Below are 12,744 nucleotides of genomic sequence, written 5' to 3'. Positions count from 1 at the left end.
AAATCATGGTAAGGTTACCAGAGACAAAGCCCAAGGCAGACCATTGCATTAAATGCCAAGAAAATGTCATTGGCGACTCGTTTCAATGTCAGCTGCACCAACAACTAACTGACACTGACACATGACACTAACAACGGACAGGTCATCGCACGGTCAATGTCGACGAGTCAGAGAAGCCCAAGCAATGTCACAGGAATACGGGGCAAGGTTAAGGTGAAAGCGTTTGACAGATCTCCGAGGTGATTGAAAGGTGGCGGGAGACCGGTGGAGATCGACCCCGTTAATGTTATATAATATGTGACCGCCATACAATTTATGCTACCGTCGTCAGCACTGCCGCATCTCACCGCCACGGAATCGTGGAAAATGAAGCGCTATTGTCGGTGCGTCTCCAGCCCTGGGCACGGCGGTCAAATTCCACTAACAGCCCTACAAAGTCCACGTAAGACGACTGGGGATGCAAGTCACCGTCCGCCCAACTGCCATCGGTGAGGTCACAACAAGGCCATGAAAGAAGTGGGCGTTTGTCTGTCACCAGCAGCGTCCCGTAGCCCTCTCAGGACATGGGACGTGCAGGTCCAGCCTAGGCGGAAACATTATCAAGACCACGTCAGGTCAACAGGAGCTGATATCTGATGACCGCATCATCATCGAAGAACTAACAACAGAGTCACCAAAGCTTCACCCCGACGCTGGGCACCAGCCGTTTTTACTTGCATCGTTGGCGGGGAGAGGGTAGTAGGGGGAACCGTCGCCATTCAGTTTCAAATTTTCCTGGATGAATAAAGCCATGATTCTGGATAGATTGGTCCGTACGAAACCTGGCGGCGCCTATCACCGCTTGATGATAATTAAGAGTATTAGAATAGTGATGTTGATGAAATGGTAGTGGTTAACGAATGGTGTACAAGACATCAGGCCAACAAATGGCCGCAGAGGCCCATCGAGGTATTACAGTGGCATTTGAGGGAAGGCCCATGTTAATTCTTGGGAGCACGACAAACTACACCTTGCCTGAGCATAGAGCTGAACTTAGAGCTTAACTGGTAAAGGGTGTTTAAATCCAGGTTTGGCGCAAAAATGGTCCAAAGTCAATCCACAGCCATGTGTCACCCTTGATCTTGGATCATCACGGGTCAGGTCATACTTGACCTCGGAGAGATTATTGACACTTTCGAAGTGATGTGTGAGTAGCACAATATCGTTACATACTGTTTACGGAGCTTAAGATGTCGTTCACCCCCCAAAAACAACCAGAAAACAGACAAAAACATCAGTCCCCGTAAAATGATTCCCCAAGCCCTCAGAGATGGTGTTAGAAGCTCGGTGATATGAGCTCGGTCGACACAGTCATGCAAAAAAGTGCGCCTTGAATGCTCCGAAAACTACGCCTATTTTCATGGCGCTGCCTCGTATCGTCTTTCCGTGGTCTCAACGCAGGGGCATTTGCCGACTGCCTAACAGGTGTTGGCGCACGTAGCGCCACCATCGGATACCTTGGAAACCACACATCACCGAGGGGTGGATGCTTGCTCATGGGTTTATATCTTGAAATATCTTTCACATCTTTCTTCGCGTGGTGCATATGTGCAATGCAGAGCTATTGCAAGACCCATGTGTGTTCTGCAGCGAACGAATTTCACCAATTCACGTTCCATTAAAACGGCGACAGCCTCTTAGCGCCCATCGAAGTTTATAAAAGAACGCCCGGTATGCGGACTTCCCTCTAGGTTATGCTGCGGAAATCTTACGCAAAAAGTGTATGTGTCAACTCAATGTGATAAGGCACAACGGCTTTGGCAAGAACAGCGCAAGAAGCAGGTTTAAACTTTCTGGTCTTCACTTGCCGGAGTACGCAGAAATGCAAACGAGCACGTTCCTCTGCCGTTCCAGACGGGATACAGGTACAGGCTATTGCAAGGATTTTTGACCATACGTGACCGCGAATAAACTGCGTATTCTTTGAAATGCGTCTAGGAAGGTTACAAAACCTAAGGATGCCTGCTAAGGCCAAAGATGTCAACTGCACTGGCAGAGTATTGTGTTGCATGGACATTGCACGAAAAACTGCATTTAAAAAGCCCATGAGTGCTAGGCAGCATGCCACCTTAAACTTACAGGCAGTTTTAATTGTGAGCTTCACACAGGGCATTTTACCCGATGCATAGCAAATGTCCGTCGTTTCACATTGACTAACCCCGAACAGTGTTACCATATGTGGTGACGTTACAGGCATGTTTCAGCACAACCCAGCGATGGTCACAACTAGCCCCCATACGAGGCAAGCGACCAGATGAGCGCCGTCAACAGCGGTACAGAGTTTTGCGCCGACAGACATATTTGGCATACACGAAAGCACCACCTCAGTTACAACGGACCACCTGCAGACGGATAAGTCTTGAAGGTACGCATCGTGCACATCACTCTCTGTTTGGAGCTCTGGGAGCAAGCGACAATAAGGAAAGAGACTTTGACACACTTCACCTAAATAAAAACATCGGGTGCTACAGCCATGCATTCTCATTTCAACAAATTGCAATTCAGCACTACGGTGGAAGGGCTGAAATGGGGCTAAATGAAGATCAAACGATTGTCTGCATTCATGGCGTTACCATCCTGCAGCCACTATCCTCGAGTGTTGATGTCGATCGATTCAAGCTGTAGGCCGGTTGGAGCGCCAGCTCGGGATCGCACATGTTTAATGCAAACATTGCCGATGTCGTGGAGCCCGCCCGCAGCCAGGCCATAAATCAGATCCCTTGTGCGATGCACAGGTCGCTCTCTCTTCACGATTAGAGCATCAGCACAGGAATGGTGATAGTTAAACGACGTCACACGCTGTATTTACTGAAGTTATACTTGTATTTACTTGTTGTTAATACTTGTTGGGAGCCCGCATATATATATATATATATATATATATATATATATATATATATATATATATACTCTCCCAATCTCCATTCCCTGCCTCGAATGTTATCTTCCCCGAAGGCCCTTTCACAAAGCGGGTTAAAAACGTGCATAATAGCGCTGAAAGCGCTTAGAGAACAGTCGAACCCATTGGATTTTCGAAAACCTGTTTATCGTCTCTTCTTCAATGAACTGCACGATGCTTCGCCGCTATAATCTTAATTAAAGTTTAAAAGTAGCGGAAACCTGCAAAATCAAGTGAGTTGTGGAACTGCTACCGACACCTCTCATCGCACGAACGTCCGAAAAATCAAAACTGACGCTCAAAGTATGTCTATAAGTTTTCAGGGTTAATACAATAGCTTACCAATATGTGACGTTAAGTGATCGAAGGAAGTAGTTCAGCGGCCTTCGCGAGCGACTGCAGTCTGGCCATCGATTCTCCCGCGTTGTCTGATTAACTTGTTGGAAGCTCCTGACGATTGATGGGACCGAAAAATATGTCTGCTATGGCACGGCTGAGAGGCTTTTTCAGTGACGATTAATGACCAATCGAACCCATCTGGCGGCTGATTGTTAGTATTGATCAAACCATCGCGATAAATCTGGGGGAAAGGTCACGCTATCCGCGTGATAACGGATGATCGCCGCAGCTTTTCCCGTTGTGTTTGCATAGACGGCTGACACGGTCGGACATCTGGGCGGGGGGCAGGGCCTTGAGAGCAAGAAAATAAATAAATGATCTTTTCCTATATTTAGTGCACAGGCATCGCATTTCCACGCCGACGCGAAATAGAGAACGAATGTCACGCATAACCGCTGTATCTATGTTCATTGTCATTCAAGGTAATCTTATTTACCTGGGAGCACGCAGCAATCACAGGAATCAGCCACGGGAATATCATTTCAAGGTCATCCACTATTAATTCGTTCAGCAGCATTGCCTGATTACTGAAACCAGAAGCATTGCCCCGACAAGCCAGGTAGTCTGTTTCCGAACAGGCTATGTTATGATGGCTGAGAAATAGCGTTAAATATTGACCCTGTTTGTTGCCAATTTCCCGCAGGAATAGCCTCAGTGGCCTCAGTTGCCTCAGTAGCCTCAGTTGAAGATCATCAATCAACATGCATATACATCTGATGAGCCAGTTATCTGCTGTCCCAGAGCAGGAAGACATGTGCGCAAAGCGGCCAGCCCGAGTAAGGTGAGCATCTCGATGGGGTGAGAAGACTGCTTCATTGACGAACTGTCCGTTCCGTAGTGGTACCGCGGCCGCTGCCGGTGCGCCGCCGAGAGGTGAACATCGTCAACTCTGGAGGAAAGAGGTGGACCTCATATCTGGTTTTATAACGGAGGCATAGTTTAACGCTCTTTTGGTTTGAAAACGTCATTTGTGAGATGACTGGCAAGGGAGAAAGGCGGGAGGTGTGTGTGTGTGTGTGTGTGTGACTGCGGCGTACGGCCTGCGTCATCTGAGACCTCCAGATGTACCCCCATTGAAACAGAACAGCACAGCAGGCTGGGTGCTTGGCGAGAGCTGCTACCAGGCCTCCAGACGTACCCCCGGAGAAACAGAGCAGCACAGCAGGCCGAGTGCTTGGCGAGAGCTGCTACCAGGTCTCCAGACGCACCCCCCGAGGAACAGAGGAGCACAGCAGTCGGAACCGCCGGTCGCAGGGCGACACCTGACGTCCCTGCTGACGTTCGCGACGTGCTCCCGGAGCGGCGTGGTGAACCGCTGCCAAGTTACACGATTAAACGGGGAACTTGGATCAGAGGGTGGATGATACTCTAGCTGGCGTAAACAGCGCGCGATCGGATCACATGGACGGCGAGTGCCTCTCGCCGCTTTTCTGAATAATGAAAACGGAAAATTGCACACAACAGCAAAGCCGGAACACCTTGAGGAATAAAATATGAAGCATATCCGAGCCGTGATGTTTGATGTTTGCACCACAAACACCAGTTAGCAAGACATTGCTTTTACCCAACTGGAACGGATTCGAAGGCATCCGTATTGGCCGCTGATTGCCGGCGTTCCACGCCAGCACATCAGTTCATACTTGTTGGAGTACATCCTCACGAAACCTAAACCGACGCTGTCTGTGCACGCTTTTATTTCAAAGGCGCACGGCCGCCGCAAGGACTCACAGCTCCGTGGTGAGATATTGTCCTATACCGTACTGTATGCTGGAGGGAAGACGCTTACACGCGTTCGGAAGCTCCGACGCAAGCTCGATGTTTGGATCAGTGGTTGGTCAATGTCAGTGGTTCGGGTTTAGCGGTTACGGTCAGTGCTCGAGATCAGTGCTTGGGGTCAGTGCTTGGGGTCAGTGGTTAGGCTAGTAACTGGGGTCAGTGTTTGGGGTCAGTGATTGTGGTAAGAGATTGCACCCAGGCACGTGCAGCGAAGAAAAGCAGCCAGAGTCCATGGGAGTCCAGATTGCTATCAATGCGTTCATAATCCACGTAGTCTCATTATCTCCGGGGTGTATTTGACTTGTGTCAAGGTTTCTTGACTTATGATCGTCAATTAAAGCTCGTGGTGTTATAAAGAACTGACTCCATCATATATGTCCTATTATATTCTGTTCGACCAAGCGCTAACAAGGGTATGATGAGTTTCATCTATCATCGCTTGAGTTATATCAAATACTTTCAAGCACTCATCTATCATCCCTGAGTTATGTCAGATACTTTCAAACACTAAGATTCGGGCGGGCGCAAACATCACGACGCATCCATGTGTGTTTAGTGCCGGCACAAACGCGGCAGGTTTTCAGACTACACGTATCCGATTCCCTGCGAAGGCTCAGCTTTGTTTTTGCCCCCAGCTCGCCGATCGCCTTGTCTCAAGAAGAGGAGCCCAGAAGATGTGGATCACCATGTCTCACCAGTTTCAATTGCGATGGCTTCATAAGAACACCAACTGCGCTTGCATAAGGTGATTAAGAAACTTTTCGGAGGACCTTGGAGGCACACTTAATGGTAAACTTCAATGTCAATGACACTTCCCACTAAGCTTATGCATGGTGCTGAAAGCGGTCACATCTGATATTTTGGAAAGACAGTCTGGTATTTTGGAAAGATACAGACTGACATTTTGGAAAGATACTGTGTCACATTTTGGAAAGAATCTGATGTAATAGTTTAGAAAGATACTGATGTGGCAGTTTGGAAAGATATAGTTCTGGTATTGGGGATCGTCCACTGCACCTACAATGGCAATAGAAGACTGCATGATACCTTGCATTTTCAGAAAAGTGAAATCTCGTTTCCAACGCAGCAGCAGCACAGGATCTCCAACAGCTTGATCGTGAGATCGATCAAGGGGGAGGGCCGTGCAACATCATTTAATGTCGAAGGTGAGGTCGAAGGTGACATTGTGTTACTACTTGGAAGCATAAAGCAGCTTGCATCCAGATGGAACAGCTATCGCCGCAAAAAAGTGTAGCATCCCACGTTTAATTCGAATTTGTGATCTCATTCTGTTTGGTTCGATCCGACATTATCTAGAGAGGAACGTAAGGGTGACCTGCTGCGATCTGGACATTACGCGCGATGCTACTCTTTTCTGCGTTTTGCTTGGGCGCATCTCGGTGGGTGGTACCAACCCCCGACGTTGCACACGGCGACCAAACAAGCAACAATTACACCTGTCGAGGCTAGGACACACAAAATGCAACCCAAGCAATGTCTGATGGAAGTCTTCCAGTCAGGTTTTCTTCCGATCAGGTCAGACAGTCCTCCAGTCAATCTTCCAACTACTCGGTCTGACTGCAGGCCTGACGGATTCGAGGCTTAGCTCTCGCGTTAACATGCGAGCCCGCTGTTTTGTTACTTTCAGCACCCCGACCTGTCTGACACGAAACGCTTCAAACGATCCTCAGAGGCGCCGCTGTTCAGGTTTTGTTTGACCAACGTGCCACTCAGTTCGCAGCACTTCCCGGTCGAGAGTTGGTGATGGGAAAAGTTGGTGGATTCTTTGCGGCTATGTGAGGGCTCACGCAATAGATAGCGCTCTTTGGTGACTGTTGGTTTTCCAGCAATAAAAGGCAATCCCAAATGGCAACCGAGCGTGCATCTCACATGATAGATGATTCAACTGTCCACAAAGAGATGCCTCCTGTCGCTTTAGATGGCGTTAATCAAATCCATTTTAGGTGAGGAACAGATGATAACCTTTAGATGGATAACGTAAATACAATCATACGACCAGAAAGTGGCGAACAACTATTTCCAGTACAAATGGCTAGACCCCGATTGACTCAAACGGAACTCGTCAACTTTCCCGGTCTTTATGCCAAGGCCTCCAAAACTAATATGAGGTTGCCAGCATACAAATGCATGCACCTGTGCCCATCTGGTGGAAGCCATCAGTGCCACATGGTACAGGAAAAGCCGCTCAGAATGCTTGAATTATCATAGGTGCCAAAACCTTTCGGCCTTCATAAATGATCGAAGTTATGGAGACACCAAAGATGGTGACGCTCCATTAACGTCGGCCAGTCAGCCAATTAGGCATGCAAATTAGTCCGCCGGAAGGGACGAAAGTGCGCTAATGCTGAAATAAGCCCTAACGAGCGGCACAGACCAAAACATCCGCCGCGTCTGCATCACGCCAAGATGCCGTTCTCCACACCCCCACCCCACCATCCCCACCATTGCCTCCTGGGCGCCGGCGCCAGACGGAGCAGTCTGTGCCGACCACAAACACAGATAACCCACACGAGTCCGAAATACAACTGGCGTCTAAAAAGCTGGCGGTAGCCGTAACGGCAAGCGCAGCGGTGTAGCTTAGCGAAATACACGGTAGGTGTATCCAGCATTCGTGTCTTGGTCAGGGTCGCGTGTGGTGTCTTGGTCAGGGTCGCGTGAGGTGTCTTGTTCAGGGTCGCGTGGGACGTCTCGGTCATGGTCGCGTGGGGTGTCCTGGTCAGGGTCGCGTGAGGTGTCTTGGTCAGGGTCGCGTGAGGTGTCTTGGTCAGGGTCGCGAGAGGTGTCTTGGTCATGGTCGCGTGTGGTGTCTTGGTCAGGGTCGCGTGGGATGTCTTGGTCAGGGTCGCGTGAGGCGTCTTGACCAGGGTAGCGTGGGATATCTTGGTCAGGGTCGCGTGAGGTGTCTTGGTCAGGATCGCGTGGGATGTCTTGGTCAGGGTCGCGTGAGGCGTCTTGACCAGGGTAGCGTGGGATATCTTGGTCAGGGTCGCGTGGGATGTCTTGGTCAGGGTCGCGTGGGATGTCTTGGTCAGGGTCGCGTGAGGCGTCTTGACCAGGGTAGCGTGGGATATCTTGGTCAGGGTCGCGTGAGGTGTCTTGGTCAGGGTCGCGTGGGATGTCTTGGTCAGGGTCGCGTGAGGCGTCTTGACCAGGGTAGCGTGGGATATCTTGGTCAGGGTCGCGAGAGGTGTCTTGGTCAGGGTCGCGTGAGGTGTCTTGGTCAGGGTCGCGTGTGGTGTCATGGTCAGGGTCGCGTGAGGTGTCTTGGTCAGGGTCGCGTGAGGTGTCTTGGTCAGGGTCGCGTGTGGTGTCTTGGTCAGGGTCGCGTGTGGTGTCTTGGTCAGGGTCGCGTGTGGTGTCTTGGTCAGGGTCGCGTGTGGTGTCTTGGTCAGGGTCGCGTGTGGTGTCTTGGTCAGGGTCGCGTGTGGTGTCTTTTCCAGGGTTGCGTGGGTTGTCTTGTTCAGGGTCGCGTGTGGTGTCATGGTCAGGGTCGCGTGGGTTGTCTTGGTCAGGGTCGCGTGAGGTGTCTTGGTCATGATCGGGTGGGGTGTCTTGGTCAGGGTCGCGTGAGGTGTCTTGGCCAGGGTCGCGTGGGATGTCTTGATCAGGGTCGCGTGAGGTGTCTTTGTCATGATCGGGTGGGGTGTCTTGGCCAGGGTCGCGTGGGATGTCTTGATCAGGGTCGCGTGAGGTGTCTTGGTCAGGGTCGCGTTGGATGTCTTGGTCAGGGCCGCGTGAGGTGTCTTGGTCGGGGTCGCGTTGAATGTCTTGGTCAGGGTCGCGAGGGGTGTCTTGGTCGGGGTCGCGTGAGGTGTCTTGGTCAGGGTCGTGTGAGGTGTCTTGGTCAGGGTCGCGTGGGTCGTCTTGGTCAGGGTCGCGCGAGGTGTCTTTGTCATGATCGGGTGGGGTGTCTTGGCCAGGGTCGCGTGGGGTGTCTTGGTCGGGGTCGCGTGAGGTGTCTTGGTCGGGGTCGCGTTGGATGTCTTGGTCAGGGTCGCGTGGATCGATTGGCAGTCGGCGCCCAAGTGCACACAAGGGCAGTGAGCTGGCCAGCGTTACACACAGACCGACAGAGGCTTGTTGCACCGAGGGAAAGAGAGAGAGAGAGAGAGAGAGAGAGAGAGAGAGAGAGAGAGAGAGAGAGAGAGAGAGAGAGATAGAGAGAGAGAGAGAGAGAGAGAGAGAGAGAGAGAGAGAGAGAGAGAGAGAGAGAGAGAGAGAGAGAGAGAGAGAGAGAGAGAGAGGGGTAAAGAGAAAGGGATAGAGAGAGGGAGGGAGAGAGGGAGAGAGACAGAGACAGAGACAGAGACAGAGACAGAAACAGAGATATGTAGAGACAGATACAGAGACAGAGACAGAGATATACAGCGACAGATACAGGGCACAGCCACGATGGTCGGCTGACATGGAGAGACAGACACGGAGACAGACGAAGCGATAAACACGGCGTGTGGGGCCGACAGCGACAACAGCAATTAGTCCGGCCGTCCGGCCGGCAGGCGACGGCGCGCTCATCGGCCGCTGCTGGGCCCCAGCGGCCGATCGCCCGGTAATGACGCGCGTCCCGGCACCTACCGGACGCCATCGGCCCGCCCGGATATAGCCGCCGCCTCCCGGGACGGCGCCCGGAACCGGCGCCGGCCGTCGCCGCCCGAGGGCGTGGACGACTCCCCTCCCCCTCGCGGAGAGGGTGGGGACAGCTGGTCGGCTGTGATATGAGTGTTCGGTGTGCGGTCGTGGGATGGCGGCTGCGGATTTCGCGGAGGGCAGATGGGCCGGAAAGAGCGACACATAGCCGAGGGCAGCACGGCAGATTCGCTCCCGCCTCGTTTTCAGACCTCGAGATCAGGCTAGTGTACACGGCGACCTAATTGCACAAAATGCGGCCGATCGCATGGGTCATCTCAGAGACGGTACGGGCGGGCAGATCAGATTGCCATATACCTCAGCACTCGCTTCACTCCTGGTAAGAAGCCTACTCAAGCGAAGGTGTCAATACCATCCCCGTCTTATTTCTTCTGTCCAGATAAATGTCTTGCCCGCGATTCGTCCGGGCTAATGATCCAATGACGCTAATATCGAATGAAATCGGCACAGAACCCGTCTGTTGAAGAACGGCCGGGTTACATCCGGGCTGGTGTATTTTTCCCACTTCCTCTTCTATTGCGCTGCGATGGAGTGCAGTTAATGACCAGCAGACGATGGCACACATGGATTACGTCTGATGATTGGTTGACGGTGGCTGGAGTACAGTAAATGGCCAATAGACGGCAGCACGCATGGATTAGTGACCGGTAGACGGTAGGTGGAATACAGTTAATGAACGGTAGACGGTGGCTGGAGTAAAGTTAATGACCAGTAGTCGGTGGCTGAAAAACAGTTAGTGACCGGTAGACGGTGGCTGGAGTACCGTTAAAGACCGGTAGACAGTGGCTGGAGTAAAGTTTATGACCGGTAGACGGTAGCTGGAGTACAGTTATTGATCGGTAGCCGGTGGCTGGAGTACAGCCAACGACCGGTAGCCGGTGGCTGGAGTACAGTTAATGACCGGTAGCCGGTGGCTGGAGTACAGCTAACGACCGATAGCCTGTGGCACATATGCTGCTATACGTTACACGCTTGGTCTGATTGCCAGGAAGACCGGCTGCACGGTGCTTCAGTGGGAAATATCACGGAGGCTCGGCACCGGAGAGGCGATGACAATATGCCCCGGTCAATGCCAGCGGATATCGCGTAGCCCTGACGCCAAGCAGGAGCCCGGGAGCCGAGCCAGTGACCCACTGACGTTAAGACGTCTTTAAAAAGATGCCGCAAACGGAGGCGTTCGCATTAACAGCAAAAACACCAAACCCATCTTATCATACAGCTGTTCGTCTAAGAATTTGGCAAGGGGTGAGGTCGCCCTCCCTTCTTCCCCACAACACCACACCGGTTCTGTCTGAACACCACCTGTCCCATGGCCCCTGACCAATGATAACTGACCACCTACCTACCGACCGCTGACCACCGACCCGCTAACTTCTTCCCCACTGACCATTGCTACCATCTGGTCAATCGACTCAGACAATGGTCACGATACTGCCTGGAGTGAAACGTCGCACATGCATCTAACTCAGGTCAGCGCCACCCCACAGCAAGGCGTGGTCAATGCTGGGTTACAAGTGCGCGTGCGGCAGTACCCGCTCCTTGCTGCTCTGGGCGCATTGGGCTGGGCGTCTGGTATAGCAACGCCTGGCGCTTGCCCGCTGACAGGCCACTGGCACTGCCCGAGCTGCCCGCTGACAGGCCACTGGCACCTGCTCGAGCTGCCCGCTGACAGGCCACTGGCACTGCCCGAGCTGCCCGCTGACAGGCCACTGGCACTGCCCGAGCTGCCCGCTGACAGGCCACTGGCACTGCCCGAGCTGCCCGCTGACAGGCCACTGGCACCTGCTCGAGCTGCCCGCTGACAGGCCACTGGCACTGCCCGAGCTGCCCGCTGACAGGTTACTGACACCTGCTCGAGCTGCCCGCTGACAGGTTACTGGCACTGCCCGAGCTGCCCGCTGACAGGCCACTGGCACCTGCTCGAGCTGCCCGCTGACAAGTCACTGCCACCTGCCCAACCTGCCCGAGCTGCCCTTCGATGGCGAGGTAGCGGATGGGCAGTGATATTGGGCAGGATGTGTAGCATCGGATGTGGAGCCGGTCGTTGCGATACACGGCCATATCCCACAAACAGACGATCGATGCCCACCATACCCATAAATGCTTCCAGTGATTGCTTGTTCATCTCCTCCTGTTGAGCCATTCTCCACTGATGGCTCGCGTGTTTCCCCTCCTTGCATTTTTAAGCCTGGACGCGCGCTGGGAGCCATGTCCGCAGACTGGTTTGGTTTGTTCCAGTGTTTGATCGAATGACCAGTAAATCAGTGATGTGCATCGCCGTGCAGTGGACAACTGAAATAATAAATCATTGACCTCGCTCGTTCAGGTTGAAAAGATCCGTCGCAAAACATTGGAAACTAAATCAAACAACAGTGTGCGCCGACAGCGATCACGAACACTGCTTTGGGCATCAAAGACGAATGCGGCGGGCAGCACGCCAACGGCGGCACGCTGTTAAACAATCACAGCGCAAGCCAGTGATACCCCGCGTGCATCGCGCAGCTGTCGGAGGCGTTCCCCCAGGCAGACAAGCATGTCAAGAGCCGCTCGAGCTGGCCGGAATGAGCCGAGCCGGCGCTGCCCGGGACAAGAAGATCGTGCCCCTGTCAGAGGGTGTTTCCCCTTAGGTAGGCAAGCATGTCGGGAGCCGCTCGAGCCGACCGGAACGAGCCGAGCCGGCGTTGCCCGGAACAAGAAGATCGTGCTCTTGTCAGAGGGTGTTTCCCCTTAGGCAGACAAGCATGTCGGGAGCCGCTTGGGCCGGCCGGGATGAGCTAGGGCGGCGTTGCTCAGGCCGCGAAGCCAATCTCCTGTCAGTATTTGTGAGAAGAGCTGGGACGAGCGCCATCGACCGGCGCGGCTCCACGGCCGCGGCATTTCCCGCGGCGCCTCGCGGATGCGAAGAGCGACCCGTGCCGGTGTCAGTGGTGTCAGTGTCAGCGCCGCCCCCGCCGTCCGCACGG

At 53.0% G+C, this 12,744-nt stretch overlaps 1 protein-coding gene across 1 annotated transcript in view; it reads right to left on the bottom strand.

Moving 5' to 3' along the window:
- The window catches only part of LOC119093668 (QRFP-like peptide receptor), a 38,252-nt gene that overhangs the window by 5,341 nt on the left and 20,167 nt on the right, over window positions 1–12,744 (bottom strand). The gene's annotated exons all lie outside the window — the stretch shown is intronic.

This window comes from Pollicipes pollicipes, unplaced genomic scaffold (genome assembly GCF_011947565.3).
Source record: "Pollicipes pollicipes isolate AB1234 unplaced genomic scaffold, Ppol_2.1 Scaffold_1600;HRSCAF=1878_pilon_pilon_pilon, whole genome shotgun sequence".
NCBI lineage: Eukaryota > Metazoa > Arthropoda > Thecostraca > Pollicipedomorpha > Pollicipedidae > Pollicipes > Pollicipes pollicipes.
Note: the sequence above shows the minus strand (reverse complement) of the source record. Positions and strands in the feature narration are given on the sequence as shown.